The following is a 20,148-nucleotide window of genomic DNA, read 5'->3' as shown; positions in this document are numbered from 1 at the left end:
CAGGCAGAGGGAGAGGGAGAAGCAGGCTCCCCACCCCAGGATCATGACCTGAGCCGAATGCAGACGCTTAACTGACTGAGCCACCCAGAGGGCCCCTTTTTGGTTCCTCACTTTTTTTTTTTTTAAAGACTGAAAAAATGGTGAAATGTTTTGGAAGATTGGTCTTTAATGAGGAAATTTCTATTTATCCAGAAATTTCTCTTACATGGAATGGAGCCCTTCCCTATAACGCCATCTTAGTGGGATGTTACTATTTGCGTCTATAAGGATCATACAGAATGCCTTTTCAAATATAAATTGTGACATACTAAGTACAAATAGCACACTAAAACAACATTTTCAGCTAATGGTGTCTGTGGGATTGCAAAAATGTTTATTGATTAAGGAAAAAGGGAATCCATTTAGCCGGGAACAATCTTGGGGAGTCGAATATTAGGACATTCGAGCTCATAAGAGGGCTCAGGTTAGAGCTTTCGGGATACTGGGGGATTCCTCAGGTGGCGTCCTTTCTCTTCTCATCTCATCTTTCTCATCTTTCTCCAGCCCAAGTGTATAAACCAGACCGTTGAAGAATGACAAGTCGAACAGTTCATTCCCACCTTGGGTGCATGCATTGACCTGCCCCCTGTACAGAAAGCCAGGAATCTGACAGAAGCCAGGAGGTAACGCACGCCCGCAGGGGAGTCGTGACATAGTTATGACACATAAGGGGCATTATTACAGTGTGGTGAGGGGCAGCGCGTGGGAGGAAGGGCTAAGAGTCTGGGAGAGATGTGCGCTCCAGCCCCCGCGAGAGCCGCTGCCGCCTCCCCGGGGACAGCTGGCTGGCTGACAGGCTTGTCCAGAAGCAGCGGGGCAGAGGCATGGCGGTGAGCACTGTGTGTGGAGACACCTGACAGGATCCCGGCCGCAGGTCACTGGGAAGGATAGATGATGTGGGAGTCAAACGTAATGTTGTAATGTTCGTCAGGAATGTCGGTGAGGGTTCACCAACAGAGACCCAAGCCAGGGAGATAAGCAAGGTTAAGGAGCCCAAAGGGCTCTAAATAGAAGGTATTGAAATGGAGACTAAGCGAGGAATTCATAGTTAAAAGGTCAGGAGTCGTTGGAGTATGTGTGGGGAATATCACAAACAATGAGGCTACACCTTGGTCTCTTGAACAGGGAGAAAGCGTCTGTCACTTTGCTACACAGCATGGTTCCTTTGTAAAGGAGGGTGCGTTGTTATTCCAGGTTCATGGGTGAGGAAACTGGGCAGCGAACCCAAACCCCTTCAGTCATATCAACATCAGAAGCTGAGCGGGGACTGGAACTCACTGCCCTGGAGCTTTTTGCTACCAGGTGAGCCCTGATCCTGTAATTTTCCAGTGCTAAAAATCTCTTCTTTCCTAGGACAAGCTTTTGTGTCTAATGAATGTATTATGTTTTAACGAGCAGCGGGTTGTCGGGACAGGTAACCCGTACAAACATACCCAGTAAAAGTCCCCGGCAATGTTGGCTTAGGAAGTGGCCTGAATTTAGGTTTAAAGTTTCATTTACAGACACTGGGTTGTTGATGCCTTACACTGAGGCTTCCATTCAGTAGTACAGATTTTATATTAACCAGTAAGAATGTGTTGGACTCATGATTTTTATCTAAAATGAAGGTATTCGTCTGTTCTTTTAGGCAATGAAACAAGGGCTCTTTCATGTATGTTTGACCTTCAGTGGAGATTGCAGAAAATCACACATGTGAGACTAGCAAGATTGTTGTTTAAAGCTTTTTTTTTAAAAAATAACTAGATTGATAGAAAATGAGTCTTGGTCACATTTTTTTTTTATCTGTAAGTTCCTTTATTTGGTATTTGAATCTTAAAACCTGAGTTACTTCTAGCTAATTACAAACCAATAGCTTAAGTCACCTGCTGTATTCCAGAATGTTCCACAAACAAGTGTAGTTTAGAATTTGTAATAACAATCAGTGAGATACCAAGGTGGAATGGGTTAATCTCTTCTTCCTACCTCACCTCTTATGGTAGGGAGTTCAGGGAGCTTTACAAAAGATCCTCTGGGTTCTAAAGTAAAGAGCAGAATGAAACCATGAAGATCAGGAACCTACAGGCATGTTTCTCAAAATATGGCTGTCCGTGTGTCATCAATCAGAGAATATTCCTGGGCCTCCTCCTTGCACTACTGACTGACAATCTTTGGGAGAAAAGTCTGCTACTGTGCACGCTAAACAAGCCCATCAGGTGGTTTTGTGCGTGTTAATATTGAGAACCACTGCATTTGAAGAGCTAAGATCAGACTCTTGTTAAGGTCATTTCTGCCCAACACAGTCTCTTCCAGATGCTCTATCATTTCCATGATCTCTGGATGAGAAATATTTCACTCAACTTTTTTTTTTTTTTTTTAAGATTTTATTTATTTGACAATCAGCACAAGTAGGCAGAGAGGCAGGCAGAGAGAGAGGAGGAAGCAGGCTCCCTGTTGAGCAGAGAGCCCGATGTGGGGATGTGGGGATGTGGGGATATGGGGCTCGATCCCAGGACCCTGGGATCATGACCTGAGCTGAAGGCAGAGGCTTTAACCCACTGAGCCACCCAGGTGCCCCTTCACTCAACTTTTTAAACACTTCCTGAAGAATCAGATTTAGGTGTATTCATAGCATTCCTTTTTAGTAAATGAAAACACATCTGGGAAGATGTTCACATCTCACACCTGACAGACAGTTGCCCTGGCATTGGGCATCGGGGAAGTTTGATTTAAGACAGCGTTTCTCAAACTCGAGTATTTAAGGGGTTCTTTTGAAGGAAAAAAATGTGAGCTTCAGAATTGTGACTTAAACTTACTTTTTAAAATAATGCTACACATATGAACAAATAAAATATTAGATATAAACTACTTATGAGGATAGGTCTTACTGATATCTGAAGCTAAAGCAAGATGTACAGATGAAACACAAAACTATAAAACTAACAAAAATTCAAATTGGCATCATTAATGCAAGACAGCTGTTGTTGTTTGCTGAAACTAAATTGTACGTGGTAAGTTTAAAGCAGAAAGATGTAGCTTCAGGTCCAATTCTATTTTTCATTCAAGTAACATGACTGCAGACAAGTCTTTGTTTGCTAAATCAGAATAATTACACTTCGTACTTAACCAAACTTTCTAGCGAGTGAACTTAATGAGGTCTTCCTCCATCTTTCACATACTCACTCTCCTCTAGATCAGGGGCTTTTCTTTTTTCTATAAAAGGCCAGATAGTAAATCCTTTAGGCTTTATAGGCTAAGAGGCAAAATTGAGGTAGGTACTTACAGGATAAGAAAATGTCTTGTCATGCAAATAGGTGCTGCTGAATAGTGATATCAATCAGAAGCATATGATTTAATAGAGAACATTAATTACTTGAGCCATTTATAGAATTCTATTATATTATTTCCTTGATATGTGCCTTTTAGCATATTATTGTAGATTAATCAGCTCAACTGATAGTGAAGCAGAAGCTAAAATTGCACAATTAGATAGATTTTGAAATATGGGACTTTTCCTTTGCATGTGGAATGAGGTCCAAAAAATACTGCCGGAACTATAGGATGAGCTTGGAAAATATATTCTCTGCATATTTGTGTGGGATGGAGACTCTTCACTCCTTCTTTTAATTTTTGACAACATAGGAAGTAAATACCACAGCTTGATATTGTTGGCGATTCAAACAACATTAGCTGTCATCAAAATGACTTTAGAGCAGTACAAATTTTCTACATAATCACAGCTTTGCCTTCTAGTTTTAAGCTCAATTCATTAAGAAACATTAAATCTGCAGCAAAAACTAATTTCCAAAGTCAGGGGTGCCTGGATTGCTCAGTCATTAAGCATCTGCTTTTGGCATAGGTCCTGGTCCCAGGGTCCTGGGATCGAGCCCCGCATAGGGCTCCCTACTTGGCAGGAAGTCTGCTTCTCCCTCTCCCACTTCCCCTGCCTGTGTTCCCTCTCTAGTTGTGTCTCCTTCTGTCAAATAAACAAATTTTAAAAAATCTTTAGGAAAAATAATTTCCAAAGTCTTTCAAAGTTAAATCACTGTGATTGAAGAAAGTCCGCATTCAGAGAAATTTCAGTCTTGACCCTGAGCTGAAAATAACCTCAGTAAAATTTCGTCACCACTAAACATCACACTGCTGTGGGGCTGTGTTGTAGAACAAGTAGAGATTTGTTTCCATTTATGACAAAATTTGTAGAACTGAAAATTTTTACATCCGTGAGAGTAGAAGTTCACTGTCAACACTACCAATTCGAAAATACATGGTATCAAATATGTTCCTCAGGAGTAACTGCTGATAAATAGTACAACGAACACAAGGAAGTCTTTAAACACCTTACATTTTCAAAAACTGTAAATTCATCCAGCTAAGCCCTGTTTTTCTCCACATAAATTTTTATCACCATCTGTGCTAGACATCTTAGCAGATTCCACTTCAGATTGTACTGGATTAGTGTTTTCTTACTGTTTTTGAAAATATTCTCAGTTGTAATTGTTTCATGGAGGCCATTCATAGAGATGAAGCTCAGTGACTTCAGATCTGGCATTGACTCCTTGAATAACAACAACTGAACAGTATGTTGGCTTATCAAAAGCCAAGGAAGACCACTTGAATTCATTTGGCTTCTTTTAAAATTGACTATTGATGTTGCTTCCAATGTCCTCAACTCTTTGAGTAACTTTTTGCCCAAAAGTTAGTAGCTTTAAACCAGTTTATTTTCTCTGGACATATTTCTTTGGCTTGGAATCAAATATGACCATTGGTATATAACTTGCTTTATCTAACAAAGTTAGATAAAGATTCCAAAGTTGGAATCTTTGGTTGAAGCTTCATTTCCAAAAAACTTGTGAAGAAAAATTCTGCTATAATAAAGTATTCCTTCTTCTACTTCCTGTTTTTTCTGATGTGCTTTCCTGTGAGTTGGGAAAATTGTTATGATTGCTTCATCTATCTGGTAATGCCAATAGGGACTGTATTTTTAGCACAGCTAAATAGCACCACTTTATAATAGACACAGTTCTTGTCATCCAATTTGATGACAAAATAATCCACACTGTGTCTTACAAGTATACTATTTGAAGTTTATTTTTCTCTCCATTTCTTGTCTTGACATGATGGGCATGCACTATGCCCATTATAAAATGTCATGTTATGGCAATAAGCATGGCTCTCAAAATGCTGTTGAATTAAAGCTGTGTCACTGTGTTTTGAGGTGGGCTGTGCAGTTTGCAAAGTAACAGAGTACTACATACAGCTTGTGACAACTACTCAGCTATCACTGAAGTACACAGTGTGTGGACACATGAGTATGGCCATGTTTCAATAAAGCTTTATTTACGGACACTGAAAATAATTTCATAATGTTCACATCATAGTATACTAGTCTTCTGATTTCTCTTCTGATCATTTAGAAATTTAAAAACCACTCTCAACCTGGGGCTTACACAAAAACCGGCAACAGGTGGGATTTGACCTACAGACTATAGTTTTACCCACCACTGCCCTAGATTTAAAACTCAGGCCTTTTTAAAAATTATAACTTCTGTTAGCCCTCCCAGGGTGGAGTTGTATTTTCAGCCTAATTCTTCAAAGAAGGAAAAAAAATGTGGTCTCCTAAACGTTTCAAGCGTAACCATCCAGCATAGTTTTTGAAAAGGAGACCCTAAGATATCACATGGCTCTGGAGACTCACTTGCTCCTCTCACCCCCTGGACAGTCTTCCACTGATATCTCAGAAAGAAATCAAAGCCATCCAGCTCAGAGAAAGCACAACCTCTATGTCAGAAACGAGACTTTGGTGCAGTTTGTCCTTTGTCTATTTCCAATTCCAATGTCTTTTTCTGTGTTTTTCTGAGGCCTTCTGCCCCCAAAGTACTCCTCACCCTCTAGCAGTATCATGTTACCTGGACATTCTTATCACAACCAATGCAACTGATGAACTAATTCCTGCCAACTCTTTTCAGAATCTGTTTAAGACAAGAATTTGGAGGGAAAAGAATCTTGAATCATGGGTTTCATTTTGGGTCAGAGCACAGAGAGACTCTTATATGTAAAAGTCTACCTCCTGCAATACTGACTCTGCTCCTGCCATAGCCCCACCCCAGGGTGGACTGAAACCATCCCATCATTCCACGGGCCCCTCCCCTTTGGAACTGTAGTAGTGTGTCAAGTCTACGACCCAGATCAGGGACTAGGTTGAGAAAGCAGCCAGTTGGCAAACCCTAAGATAGAAGTTTCTCCCAAGATAAAGTTTCTGAACATCGGCTGTGGATGTGGACCGCCTACAAAACTCTGGAAAAATATGCCTGAGCCCCACCTGAGCTGGATCAGATAGTTTTCCAGGGTTTAGAATCACTGCCTGGTTCTCATCTCCAAGGAGGGTCTGTTACCAGACATAATTTCCCTCTACTACACCCAAATCCTGACTAAGACTAACTGAAGGAATCGCTTTTGGGATCCCTGAATTATCTTAGAATGTAACAGTTACATTTAAAAATTTGGGGGTTTCCTGCAAGGCTTGGTGTGTTAAATAATGAATAGCATGAGCATCACACCAAGCATACGTCTCAAGAAAAGCTTTTTTGTTTTCTTAAGTAGATGTTGAGAGAAGACTTATGTCTCCAATTTTAAGAATGCTGATAATATGCCTGGGATATGTCCACAGTAAAAATCTTAACAATCAAAGGACTAAGTATATAATAGTGAGAATATTAGTAGACTGGGGATATGTGGTAACGAAGATAATAGTGTGAGGAAATAATTTGGGGCATAGTATGTACCAACTTATTTGTTTTCTTGACAAAGGGGGAAAGTTAGGTAAATAGAGAAGAAAGTTGGAGATTAGGGTTTCTACTACAATATTTTGGTTGGAGATCTCTGGGTTATTTCTATTGTCACTTATTAAACTTAGGTTTGTAGCTTTGTTTAAATTATTTATTTCTGGGTGCCTGAGTGGCTCAGTTGGTCAAGCATCTGTCTTTGGCTCAGGTCATGATCCCAGGGTCCTGGGATGGAGTCCCACGTTGGACTCTGTGCTCAGCCAGGAGTCTGCTTCTCCCTCTGCCTGCTGCTCTCCCTGCTTGTGCGCTCTCGCTCTCTCTCTCTCTGTGTTTGTGTGTGTCAAATAAATAAATAATTAAACTCTTAAGAAAAATAAAGAAAATAAATTATTTATTTCTCTGGAGGCATTTTGCCTGTAGTGACTCCCATGTGTAGTGGATCTCCACCTTATAACAGCCAGAGTCTCAAGAACCAATGGAATAGAGCATTAAAAGGACAATGCCAAAGGACTCAAGGTATTTCTTCCACACCTGGCTTTAAATGAGGATTTCAGGTTGTACAAAGGCATCCTGTCACTAAAGTGGGGTCAAGGATTGCCTGAAGTTACCTAATTTTCCTTAGTGGTTAAGGAGAAAGTGGGGCTTTTCAGGGAACGGTACTCTGAAGCATAGAACTTAGAAGAATCAAGAGCACAGAATAAGTCTTGGTAGAGGTGGGTATGCAGCTCAGTAGCATGTCGTTGGCACGTGCTCACTTCTTCCCTTCATTGTGAAGGACACACCTGCAAGCCACCTGCAGGAAAGTCTATGAGCCACACTGCTGACAGCAGCCCTACTCTCCACATTTTACAAGTGTAATTATTTTTTTTAAAGATTTTATTTATTCATTTGACAGACAGAGATCACAAGTAGGCAGAGAGGCAGGCAGAGAGAGAGAGGAGGAAGCAGGCTCCCTGCTGAGCAGAGAGCCCGATGTGGGGCTCGATCCCAGGATCCTGGGATCATGACCTGAGCTGAAGGCAGAGGCTTTTTTTTTTTTTTAAAGATTTTATTTATTAATTTGACAGAGAGAAATCACAAGTAGACGGAGAGGCAGCCAGAGAGAGAGAGAGAGGGAAGCAGGCTCTCTGCTGAGCAGAGAGCCTGATGTGGGACTCGATCCCACGACTCTGAGATCATGACCTGAGCCGAAGGCAGCGGCTTAACCCACTGAGCCACCCAGGCGCCCCGAAGGCAGAGGCTTTAACCCACTGAGCCACCCAGGCGCCCCACAAGTATAATTATTTTTTAATCTAAATGACATAAGCCATCCTTGGGTAGGTATGGAGAAGAAAAGATGACACAAGATGATTTATATTACCTTCAGATAACTTCTTATGTGAGAAATTTAGCTTGCTTTTCTTGATTACTCTGTGGAAGAAAGGACTCTATGCATTAAGTTGATTTAAAACTCATGCATGGACACAAGTGCATATTTCTTGTTGCATTTGTAACCTATGTAGAGAGGATCTTCTTGTGTAGAACTAACAATATTTCTCAGTGATAGCGAAAAAATAGAGCAGAAGGGAACAAGAGCCCTAATGGATACTCCGCCACAGAGATACTCCCTACAGCAGGTGGTGGGTGGGAAATCATTGGCAGCAAGATAGGTCTTATTTGGGAGTCTTGATTTCAACTTGTGGCTTAGTAAGTATTTGTTGATTTGATTTGAATGGAATTTATTCTACTTTCTAAGGCTTGACTTGAAAGATGACATTACTGTTAACAATAGCATATAAAACAGCCCTTTCCAGAAGAGGCTCATTCCAGCCTTACACTAAGACTTTTGTGTCAGCCATTGGAAAGCTAGTCTTCATGTGGGTTCTGTTTACGTATTCAAAGACTCCTGGTTTCCTTAGTTCTATAACTGCCAAGTGAGGAATGGACTAGGCAGCCCACTGTGGAAGGCAGCTATCATCTCATGCATAGCAGAGAGCACTCGTTTCTGTTGGAATAAACAATTCTGTTGGAATAAACATGCATAGCAGAGAGCACTCATTTCTGTTGGAGAAACAGGTTCAGTTTCTCCAGGCAGTGGAAGATGGGTGTGGATTTGGTCTGATTTCAGCGGGAAGCCATGGGAGAGGCTCCTTTGAAGATGCAGGTGTGAAAGGAAGATGATGGGACTCCTGCTCTCATTTGTGAGAGCAAAAAGATACCAAGCATTGATTCCCAGAATTAAGACTGGAGAAACTAATGAAAAAAAGCCGATTTGGGCATGACTGTGATCTTTTTGTCTATCTTGTAAGTTCCTGATCGAGTTGAACAATAAATAGCTGGGCGGCAAAAAACTGAAAATGTACTGTCCTTCTAAGTGTTAAAAACCAGATCAAATGGACAACAAAGTTCTGATGCAGAAGAAAGTATCTGAATCTCAATACAAAGTGATCTCTAAAAACAATACATATTCAAAGTGCAGAAGCTCAGTGGGTTGGGTCTCTGCCTTCAGCTCAGGTCATGATCTTAGGGTCCTGGGATCGAGCCCCGTGTCGGGCTCTCTGCTCAGTGGGGAGCCTGCTTCCCTCTCTCTCTGCCTGCCTCTCTGCCTGCTTGTGATCTGTCTGTCAAATAAATAAATAAAATCTTAAAAAAAAAAAAAGGATCTTGAAAAAAGTCACAAGAAAAATACACCCTACCAAAAAAGGAAATGATGATGAGCATTATATGACCTCTCCTTCGAAGCCATGGAAGCAAGAAGGGAGTGGAATGAGATATTTAAAGTGTAGGAGCGGGGGGAAATCACCAACCAGGAATTCTGTACCCTGTGAAAATATACTTCAAAAGTGAAAGAGAAATAGATTTCTCAGGTGAACAATAATTTAATTTGTTGCCAGTAGAGCTGAACTGCTAGAAATGTTAAAAGAAGTTTTTTAGGGACGCCTGGGTGGCTCAGCTGGTTAAGCGGCTGCCTTCGGCTCAGGTCATGATCCCAGCGTCCTGGGATCGAGTCCCGCATCGGGCTCCTTGTTCAGTCGGGAGCCTGCTTCTCCCTCTGCCTACCACTCTGCCTGCTTGTGCTCACTCTCGCTCCTCTCTCTCTCTCTGACAAATAAATAAATAAAATCTTAAAAAAAAAAAAAAGAAGTTTTTCAGAGAGAAAGGTACCATATAGGTTGGACTCTTAGATCTGCATAAAGGAGCATTGGAGAATAATTAAATGAAGGCAAAATAAAAATTTATTTTTCTTCCTTTCTTTAAAAAATATTTATTTAAATAATCTCTGCATGCAATATGGGGCCTGAACTCACAACTCTAAGAGCAAGAGTCCCACGCTCTTTCAACTGAGCCAGCCAGGTACCCCTAAAAATTTATTTTTCTTATTCTTAATTGATCTAACAGTTCATTTAACAGTTCATTTAAAATAATAGCAACAGTGCATTAAACATATATATGTATGTATTTATGTATGCTTATGTATAAGTAAAATGAATGACAGTAGTAACATGATCAATGAGAGGGAAGAGTCAGGAATATTTTGTTATTATTTGGTATTTGTCTACATCTGAGTTGGTATAGTGTTATTTGAAGGTAAATTTGGATTAGTTATAAATGTATATTGTAAAGTCTACGGTAATCACTTTAAAAAGTTTAAAAAGTCTAATTGACTACATCAAAATAAAAAGCTTTTGCAGAGCAAAGAAAACCATCAGCAAAATGAAAAGGCATTCCTACTGAATGGGAGATACTTGCAAATGATGATTCTGTTAAGGGGTTAATATTCAAAATATATAAAGAACTTAGACAACTCAAACACACACACACACACACACACACACACACACACACACACACACACATCCAATTAAAAATGGGCAGAGGACCTGAATAGACATTTTCCCAAAGACATACAGATAGCCAACAGATATATCACTAATCACCAGGGAAATGCAAATCAAAAGCACAATGAGCTATCACCTCACACTAGTCTGAATGGCTAGCATCCAAAAGACAAGAAATAACAAGTATTGGCTAGGATGTGGAGTAAAGGGAACCTGCCTGTAGTGTTCATGGGAATGTAAATTGGTGCAATCACTGTGGAAAACAGGATGAAGTTCCTCAAGAAAATTAAAAGGAGAAATACCATGCAATCTAGCAACTCCACTATTGGGTATTTACCCAAAGAAAATAAAAACATTAATTTGGAAAGACATCAGCATCCCTAAGTTCATTGAGGCATTCTTTTTAATATTCATAATATGGAAGAAAGCTTAATTGTCCATTGATGGATGGATAAAGAAGGTGTGTGTGTGTGTGTGTGTTGGAATATTACTCAGTCATAAAAAGAATGATATCTTGACATTTTTTACATCATTGGTAAACCTAAAGGGTATTATCCTAAGCTAAATGAAATAAGTTGGACAAAGATAAATACCATATAATTTTATTTATATGGAGAATCCAAAAACACAAAGCAAACGAACAGAACAGAAGAAGACCCATAAATACAAAGAACAAATTGGTGGTTGTCAGCGGGGAGGCAAGTGGGATGGGCAAAATGGGTGAAGGGGAGTGGGAGTTACAGTCTTCCAGTTATGGAATAAAGAAGTCATGGGGATGAAAGTTATAGCATATAGTCCATGCTATTGTAATAGCTTTGAGGGACTCAATCCCAGGACCCTGCGATCACAACCTGAGCCAAAGGCAGATGCTTAACTGCCTGAGCACCCAGGTGCCCTCAAGCAGGATTTCTATGTTCCAATCTTGAAGCAGAATTGGTTCTTTTTCTACACTCCTCAATCTTTGCTCTTAAAGTCTTCAACTGATTAGACAAGGCTCACCACATACCCTTAAGAGAAATCTGCTTTACTTAAAGTCAACTGATTTGTAAACATTAATCATATCTACAAAATAACTTCACAGCAACATGTAGACTAACGTTTGGCAAAAAATCTGGGTACCATAACCTACTCAAGCTGGCATATAAACATCACACTGTCTTTGTCAAGTCAATTGACTATATATATGTGTGTGGATCTATTTCTGGATTCTTCTGTTTCATTGATTTATTTTTCTGTTATTTTGCTTAACCACACTATCATGATTATTGTAGCTTCATAGTAAATCTTGCAACAAGATAGCATAATCCTTCATAATCCTTTTTGTTCTTTTTTCAAGATTTTTGGCTCTTTTAGAGCTTTGCTTTTCCACAGAAATTTTAGAATTAAATTATAATTACAAAAAGCCTACAGGGATTTTGGTTTGCATTAGGGTGAGTGTATTAAGACAATCATAGTCTTTCTCCTTTATTCTGTTAATATGGAGAATTACATTGATTTTTCTAATATTAAGCCAATCGTGCATTCTTGTGATAAACCTTACTTACTCATGATATATTATCCATTTTCACTTCAATTAATAATTATTTGTAAGGATTATTGCCTCTATCTCTTTTTAGTCTATAATTTTCTTTAGATTTTATTTATTTATTTGACAGACAGAGATCACAAGTAGGCAGAGAGGCAGGCATAGAGAGAGAAAGAGGAGGAAGCAGACTCCCTGTGGAGAAGAGAGCCCGATGTGGGGCTCAATCCCAGGACCCTGGGATCATGACCTGAGCCGAAAGCAGAGGCTTTAACCCACTGAGCCACCCAGGTGCCCCGAGTATGGTCTATAAGTTTCTTTTCTTGTCATATCTCACAAGTTTTTTGGACTTATCTCTATTCTAACAGAATTTGTGTATACTTGTCATTACTTTTTCCTTAATTATTTAATAGAATTCACCAAGACTAAGGGCCTAGAGTTTTCTTTATGGGAAAATTATTGATGACCAAATTCTGTTTACATAGTAGATATACAAATGTTCAGGTTATCTTCTTTTTGGTAAATTGTGTTCCTGCTTCATCTAAATTGTTGAATTTATATTTTCCCCTCTTTTTCATGATTAGTCTTACTAGGGGTTTATCAACTCTTTTAAACTTGTCAAGGAATTGACTTTTAGTCTTGTTAATTTTCCATATTTGGTTGCTTTCCATTTCATTGATTCCTGATTTTTATTTCCTTCCTTCTTTACCTTGGGTTTGATTTGCTCTTCTTTTCTTCTTCTTCTTCTTCTTTTTTTTTTTTTTTTAAGATTTTATTTATTTATTTGAAAGAGAAAGAGTGAGTGAGAGAGCATGAGCAAGGAGAGGGGAAGGGCAGAAGCAGACTCCCCTGCTAAGCAGGGACCCTGAAGTGAGGCTCGATCCCAGGACCCTGGGATCATAACCTGAGCCAAAGGCAGTTGCTTAACTGACTGAGCCACTCAGGTGCCCCTAATTTGCTCCTCTTTTCCTAAGAAGCCTCTTATGTTGCAACCTTAGATCACTGATTTTTAAACATTTTTAAAATTTTCTTATTGCCCTGTATTTCAGTATTTTTAAGTATTGGTTTCCTTCTAGGGAAGTACTGTTTTGGCTGCATCCCATAAAATCGCATATGTTGTATTTTTATTAGCATTCAATTAGAAATATTTTCTAACTTCCTTGTGATTTATTCTTTTACTGTGAGTTATTTAAATGTACGTTGTTTTCTTCTCAAATATTTGGGGCTTTTCTTTATATCTTAATTTTAATGAATTCCAATTTGATTTTGTTGTTATAGAATAGATGCTGTAATATTCCACGCTTTTGAAACTATGACTCATTATGTGTCTACTTTTGTGAATGCTCCATTGTACTTAAAAAGCATATATTTCCTTGTAGTTGCTGGGTGTACTGTTTCATACGTCTGTTTGGTCAAAGTAGTTGATAGTTTGTTCAAATATTCTTTCTTCCATATTAATTTTATTTTATTTTTATTTTTTTAAGATTTTATTTATTTATTTGACAGACAGAGATCACAAGCAGGCAGAGGCAGGCAGAAAGAGAAGGGGGAAGCAGGCTCCCTGCCGAGCAGAGAGCCCAATGTAGGGCCTGATCCCAGGACCCTGAGATCATGACCTGAGCCGGAGGCAGAGGCTTTAACCCACTGAGCCACCCAGGCACCCCATCCACATTAATTTTAAAGAGTCCTTTTAAATCCTTTTAAAAGTCTAATTTAATTTTTTTTCAATTTAAACATTTAAAAATCCTTTTAAAAAGTCTAATTTAGATCTGTAGATGCAATGACTTATTACTTTATAGTAACTTACACATATAGCGTCCATAGCTTCCCACTCCACAAAGATTTTTTTAACATTTTATTTATTTATCTGAGAGAGTAAACACAGAGGGAGAACGAGAGAGAGAAGCAGGCTCCCCGCTGACTAGAGCACCTGATGCAGGCCTCAGTCCCAGGACCCTGAGATCATGACCTGACCTGAAGGCAGATGCTTAACCAACCAGCAGCTCAGGTGTCCCTCAAGCATTGGCCCAAATTTTCAGAGTTCTGCTATAGAACCCATCCCTAAGACACCTTTGGAGAATTTATGTGCCATGCATTTAAAAGATACTGTATGATTTCCATGCCAAGAATATGAGACTGATAGATTTCTCTTACTTTAATAATTTAATAAATTATTAATGAAGCTATGCCTTCTGTAAAAACAAGCTATTAAAATGGAGTATCAGTATAGACATTACTGCCAAAGCTGTCATGCATAGAACAACAGATCTGGCCTGAAGGAAGGCTGAGAAAATTCAAGCTGAATATCAAGAGGAAACAGTATTATAGCATAGGGTCACGCATGAATGCCTTGGCAATAACTAAGCCTTCCTTTGATTCACTTATTAGATTGGCTGGTGTTTCCTACCAAAAACAGAACCTTACATAAGTGGGTCCCCGGAAGCTGGCTTTAAGGGAAGGAGGGAAAAGGGAAGTTTGTCGGCTTTGGTCCAAGGTAGGGGACTCTTCTTTGTAATAAGGTCGCATATGTACCCAAAAGTGAGAAGGAAGCTGGGGCGCCTGGGTGGCTCAGTGGGTTAAAGCCTCTGCCTTCGGCTCAGGTCATGATCCCAGGGTCCTGGGATCGAGCCCCGCATCCAGCTGTCTGCTCCGCGGAGAGCCTGCTTCCTCCTCTTTCTCTCTCTGTCTGCCTCTCTGCCTACTTGTGATCTCTGTCTGTCAAATAAATAAATAAAATCTTAAAAAAAAAAAAAAGTGAGAAGGAAGCTTAAAGAAGATAAGGTGATACGAAACATGTTTCCTCTCTCATGGTTCTGACTAGGGTAGGTTTTGTAAGAGCAGCGTTAATATCTCATCAATATCAATCATCAATATCATCAATACCAATATCTCATGGGAACTTTCTAGAAATTAATGTTTTTAGACACCACATCAGATTTCTTGAATCAATTTCTAGGCAAAGACAGCAATCTCCAGTTTCACCAAGCCCTACAGGTGATCATGATGCGCACTGAAGTTTGAGAACCACAGGGAGAAGGCCAGTCCCGTGTGATATGCTGAGAGGTCATTGCATGGGCGACTTATGCCACAGCTACCACCAAACACGTATACTTATGCTTCTTCTGTAATTACATGGAGACCTGGCCTCCTCCTTTGCATATCTACACATGAGTCAGTATTATAGTCCTAAAACTATAAAAAGTTAAATTTATTTTTTCTTAAGATTATTCTCCACTCATATTCGAGCAATATTCTGTTTCTCATTGTAGAAGGAGTTCAATAAGTAGTTGTTTAATGAATGAATGATGAGTGTCTTGGGGTATCTTCGGTCAAGCTTATTGAACCAAGCCAAAGGAATAAAATAAGCAGATACTTCTAAGAAAAGTATTAGTTCTTGTTTTTTTCTCTGTATCAGTTTACCTTTTCCCCCGGTATTGCCAAATGAATAAAATTAGCATTATTCCTGTGCCCCTGGAAGTGCATGCTTTTCTCGCTCTGTGTGAGTAGATACCAGGCTATTAATAATGCCAACACAGAATGAGACATTGAAGAAAATGCTCCCTCCCAGAAATGCAATTACACCAATTAAAATGCATTCAAATAAACACGTCCTAACCACCTGGCAAGAGCAGTCATTTCTACTGTGACTTTTTATTTCTCAGGATTCTCACATGTGGTACTGTTCCTGGCATAGTGAAAATGACCTACAGGCTATAACAAAGCTAATAAAGGATAATTCCCTAGAAGAGTAATGAAGATAAACATGGTTCTCAATATCAGTACTCTCAGTGGAGCTTAGTTTGGGATAACTTTCATTACTGCTTCCTTAAAGAAAAAGCTTTCTGAGATATAATTCACAGATCATAAAATTCACCCTCTTAAAGTATAAAATTCAATGGCTTTTTAAAAAAAGATTTTATTTATTTATTTGACAGACAGAGATCACAAGTAGGCAGAGAAGCAGGCAGAAAGAGAGAGGAGGAAGCAGGCTCCCTGCTGAGCAGAGAGCCTGATGCGGGACTCGATCCCAGGACCCTGGGATCAAGACCTGAGCCGAAGGCAGAGGCCTTCACTAAGCCACCCAGGTACCCCCTCAATGGTTTTTTTTTTTTTTTTAAGTATATTTACTAATTCATGCAACCACCACCACAATCTAATTTTACATTAATTTTCCTACTCCACCCCCCAAAACATACAAAAATGTTGTACAGTTAGCACTCATTCTCCATTGCTCTCTCTAACCCCCAACCCTTGGCAACTACTAATTTACTTTCTATCTCTATAGATCTGTCTATTCTGTGTGTGTGTGTGTGTGCAGTTGCTTTTTAATTTGTTCTCTAATTAATGATGATTAATACCTACTGAGAGTTATATGTCAGTCATTATTTTGAGCACTTAATACATATTAGCTCATTTAATTTGCACACAAATCCTATGCGGTAGGTGCATGATCTAGCAATGGTGCATCTGTCAGGCAATAGAAAGGTGAAGACAAATGGTGTACACCTCAAGTCTCTGAGTCCGTGTTGAGGAAATCCACAGGCAGTGTTCCAGGGCTGGGTTAAAGTTTAATGCCACAAGGCTTCTTACACCCTGTGGTAACTGCAGATTAGGGTCAGAATTTCTGTGTGCCTTGAAATAGTGAGATTCCTGTCAGTTGACCTGCTGGGTGCTCTTCTGTCCATGGGTCTGTCTGTATTTCTAGAGCTTCTGCCTCTTCTGGCCAGACCCCTGTCCTCTGACAGGCTCAGGAGTTTGAGCTTCCCACTCAGCCTCCCCTAGGTATCTTTCCAGATCACTCTCTTTAGCATCAGGCCAGTGGCCCTTCAACCCCAAGAGGACTTCCCCGCCTCACGCTGTTTCCCTCTGTAACCCCCCGCGGGGGGTTCCGATGTCCCTCCTTAGAATCCCTCCCTGGCTTACACCCTCACTTCACATGCCCCTTTCTCCTTCTCTTGCACTTAGAGGCACAATCCCAGCCCTGGTTGAAAAAACATACCCCACCCGCATCCAGGCAACTGAAGGTGGATGGAGAAAAATGCAAACCCATGGCGACCTGAAATTGTGATTGTCACAGATCAACATTCATTTCAAGCAGGCTCTGAGTGCTGCCTGAAAGCCTGCTGCTTCCCTAGCCCATGTTGCCCAGCACGCCCCTAAATGTGCATTTCTCCTTCCCCCTCTCTCCTCCAGTCTCCAAAGCTGCCTCTCCTCATTCTCAGCAGCCCAGGCCTCTTGCTGGCACTCTCTGGCTGGGCTGGGTCCAATCCTGCATGACTGTGCCTGTGTCCTCTTAAGAAGGCTTGCTGTTGACCACTTTGTCCCCTCGCCCCAACCATATGTCCCAGTACATCTGACAGACACCAGTCACAGTGAGCAGCTCTGGCTCAGGGTACCTGATGTCCTGTGGTTAGAGAGATCATCACTCGCAGGACCCATTGCTGAACAGGAGCTTCATTTTTTGAAGAGGTAAACAGCCTTGCTGTTCACTTTGTGATTCTCACACCCAGCTTGTCATCAACTCCCACAGCATCTTCTCCCAGCACAGACACCTCTAGTCACTCTGGTCTGCTGGGTCAGAGGGCCCAGCAGCATGACTGCTCCCACCGCAGTCAGCTTTTGCTACAGGGCCCCATCTGGCAGCCTTCCATGAAATCTGCTGAATGGGGTAGAGCCCTGTTCCCAAGTGTGGAATATGTTACCTCCAGACCCTCGAGGGGCTCACCAAGCACTGTGCTTTTTCCTTAGTGATGGGATATATCAGTGTGCCCCAGCCCTCTGGACCCCTGGACACCTCACTGATGTAGCAGTCTCCTAAACCTCCATGGGCTTACCTCCCCCCTCTGGTTTGCAGGTGTCTTAGCAAGGCCTCCAAGGTACTTGCCATCCTTCTGCCTCTGATCTGATTAGCACCATGTCATCAATATAGTGGCGCAACGTCTTACTCTGTAGAATACCCAAGTCCCTTTCAGGTATAATGGGATGGGAACCAAGGAAGCAAACACAGTACTGGGGAAAGAGGGAAATGGATATTGTTTCCTGTCCATGTGAATATTCACTGCTTATAATCCTTCTTTCTGATAGGGATGGAAAAGAGTACATTTGCCAGACAGATGGTCTCATATATGTCTGTGTCTGAGGTGGGGTTAAAGGCCAAAGATGCCCCATCCAGCACAACAGCTGCCATTGGGGCTACTAATTGGTTAAGGCTGCCACAGTCCCTTGTCATCTGCCATGATTCAACTGGCTTTCATATGGGCCAGATTGGTGAATTAAATGGATATATGAGAGAGACTACAGCAACTCATTCTTTAAGGCTTTGAAGGAGGCATTGATTAAAATGTATTGTTTTGTTTTTTTACACTTGGCGTTCCCATCACAATAACTCTTACCTTACCGTTGAGAGTTCTGACAGCTAAAAAGTCAGTTCAGTTTTATTGTTAATTTGGGATTGCAGAAAGAACCAATGGGTAGGCCAACTCAATGTGAGCTGGACCTGGACCCACTCACTCTGTGATCCCATCCATTCCAAGTTTAGGAGAGAAGGTATGGTGGTGTTTTGGATTCCTGGATACTGATACCAATTTAGACTGTCCGATAATCCTCAAAAAGTCTAAGTAGTCCCCTTTCACCAATGCATGGTTACCTGTGTAAGCAGCCATAGTTCTTTGTGGAAGTTCTGCGGTATCACTATTGAATACACCTGCCATGCTTTTGCAGACACTGGCTTCTCCTTTGGTCAGTAAGTTCTGGATCTACGAATACTGCACAAGGGATCATGACTTTTATTGGGGTTTTAGCTTCCTGATAATCTTTGCTTTTAAAAATTTAAGTAGAACATCATGTTCTGTTAGTCCTCTTACTGATTCTCTGAGGGACTCCCCCAACTGCCACTCCAGCCTATTTTCACTCACCTTGATTTTTAATGGTCAAGAGCTGCCATCTGTCTCTATCCTTTTGGACAGTTGCAATCCTCATTGCTATGTCAAGGAGCCCAGTTGTGAAAGGGATCTCCCTTCATCAGCACTGGCCTCCAGAAGACAGTCACCACTGAGCTCCCCACAATTCTTGGCTCCCTGCCACCAGTCCTTTCCTCATTGCTTTGCTAAATAGAGTGTGTTCCAGACCCTCATGAAGAACATAGCTTGTGGGTGTTCTGTCTTTGTGCAACATGCCTTTGGCCCAGCACTTTTTTCAAGTCTCCAAGGGCCTCACAGTGTGTTAACACGCCTGCCAGTGTGTTAAATCCTGTATCACGGGAGTGGATAACTCTTACTTACCTAATCTGATGTTCAGCTGCTCTTGATCCAGCCCCCTGGGGACCTCATTGATGTATATCCTCTAAGCTCCTGTGGGCATGGATTCTGTAGCTCCTTCGGTGTATAGTCCCTCTCCTCCCTCAGCAGGCCCAGGACATCCTCAGCGGGCTATGCTTGATCCTGAACGTTGACAGCAAGGTCTTGCAAAGCACTTGCTTTGTTTAAGACCACTGCAAGATCTTGAAGTGAAGGAAGGGTACTGTATTTTAACAAGGGGAAATGGATCACTTCTGCAGGCCCCGTGGGTTCTTAATGACATCCACCTAGATATTCCCAACCCAAAATCTTTCGGGTTCTACTCATTTTCTACTAGACCCCGACCCTGTACAGAGACCCGGTGCAGAGGAGCTCTGCTACTGTTAAGATTAAGCTCTGAGTCTCATCCTCCTCTTTGTCAGCTCTCCAGGTCCAGGAGACTAGGATTTCCCAAAACACTGCTAAGAGACCCTCTGGCTCTCATATTTTTTCCTGAATTGGTGATGAATCAGTTGTCCTGAGAACCTGTCGTTATTTCTTTTCAATGAACTTATGTGCTTAGCAACAGCTACCCAGTTCCACAGTCTTCATAGTCATCGTTTCCCTCTTATCTCTCCAGTGCGTCCTGTTCTAGTCGTATCCTAACTGGTTCGCTGCTGGTTAAAGTTTTGGCAATTGAACTGCTACAGCATCCCAAGACCTGTCCATACTCC

At 41.0% G+C, this 20,148-nt stretch overlaps 1 protein-coding gene across 1 annotated transcript in view; it reads left to right on the top strand.

The window, feature by feature from the left end:
* The first annotated feature begins 754 nt into the window (after positions 1–754).
* CCNY (cyclin Y) overlaps positions 755–20,148 on the top strand; it is a 320,551-nt gene continuing 301,157 nt past the window's right edge. Inside the window, exons 1-2 of the mRNA XM_032349316.1 lie at positions 755–913; positions 1,234–1,341. The gene's annotated coding sequence lies outside the window, so the exon portion shown is untranslated. The remainder of the gene's footprint in view (positions 914–1,233; positions 1,342–20,148) is intronic.

Source organism: Mustela erminea, chromosome 6 (genome assembly GCF_009829155.1).
Source record: "Mustela erminea isolate mMusErm1 chromosome 6, mMusErm1.Pri, whole genome shotgun sequence".
Taxonomy (NCBI): Eukaryota; Metazoa; Chordata; class Mammalia; order Carnivora; family Mustelidae; genus Mustela; species Mustela erminea.
This window is presented reverse-complemented; position numbering and strand designations above follow the sequence as displayed.